We start from the raw sequence: 1,194 nt of genomic DNA, 5'->3' as shown, positions 1-1,194 counted from the left end.
AGTTTATAGCTTGGGGCCGATCTGTGGTTTATGATTGGTCTCATGGGTGTGCCTAGTTTGTGGATTTTAGGTAGTGCATTCATCGGAGGAGCTGATGGATTCATGATTGTCAATGTATGTATTTGGTTCGGCTTTATTATTTTTGTAGCTTTCTTTATGGTCTCTTTTATTGTGGCCTGGTATTCCTCAGTGGGATCCTTTGCTAACTTCTTACATCTAGTTTCTTTGATAAGCTGTTCCGTTTTTTGTATGTATTCATCTCTATTCATTAGTACAGTTGTGTTTCCTTGTCTGCAAACCAAACTTGACAAGGGATGACGGAAATTCGTTCCAAAATAAATCATCTTACCACCCTGTCGGCAAAATCAACCAACACCAACACAGAAAAGTTTATGGTTTATGAACCACGGCAAAAGAAATTAGTAAAAACGTGCCGCAAAAAAATGCAGAAAAAAACAAAAAGCAAAAATAAAGTTCGCGGAATAGCTAATTTCTGAATGCTAAGCAGATATTACAATGGTAATTTTGAAAATTCCATCTGGGCCCTATTGCACCAACGAATTATCATTAGCATTTTAGCAGATTATCGAACTTGCGCAAAGTTTTGTGTTTCACCAACATGATAAGGAAAAGTCACTCAAATGAGTATTGATAAGTAAAATATCACTCAAAATCATAGATAAGCGTTGCACCAAAATTTGAAGCTTAGCGAAAAGGCTTTAGCGGATAAGTGATGAGTTATGCAAATTATCAAAATTTATTAGCATTTCGTTGAACCAAAAATTTGTACATATCACCTTATCATCTTTCATTTTGCTAACTTCAGCATTATTTTGCTAAAAGTAATTTTACCTATCACACAAGTGATAAGTTACATTTATTCTGTCTGAATGAATTTATTTATTTATTGTAAAAGGATAATACAATTATACCTTAACAATCTGAAAATTAAGCTCTAACACGTGATTCGATAAAATATTGACACAAAAAATGCTTCGAATCGAACTATTAAATTTATTAGAGGATGAAAATCTGCAAATAACAAAAGGCGTGTCATAAAAGAAAAAATCAGCTACAGTTTAGATTTTGATGTAGTAGAAAATTTTCGGCTATCTCGTAGCCAAATTAAAGAAATTTTATTAAAAATTGGAGCGGACCTACAATATAACAGTGGGTCTAATAATGACTTAAATC

The sequence above is a fragment of the Rhagoletis pomonella genome, unplaced genomic scaffold (genome assembly GCF_013731165.1).
Source record: "Rhagoletis pomonella isolate Grant_MI unplaced genomic scaffold, Rhpom_1.0 Rhpom_scaffold_00005, whole genome shotgun sequence".
NCBI classification, from domain to species: domain Eukaryota; kingdom Metazoa; phylum Arthropoda; class Insecta; order Diptera; family Tephritidae; genus Rhagoletis; species Rhagoletis pomonella.
Note: the sequence above shows the minus strand (reverse complement) of the source record.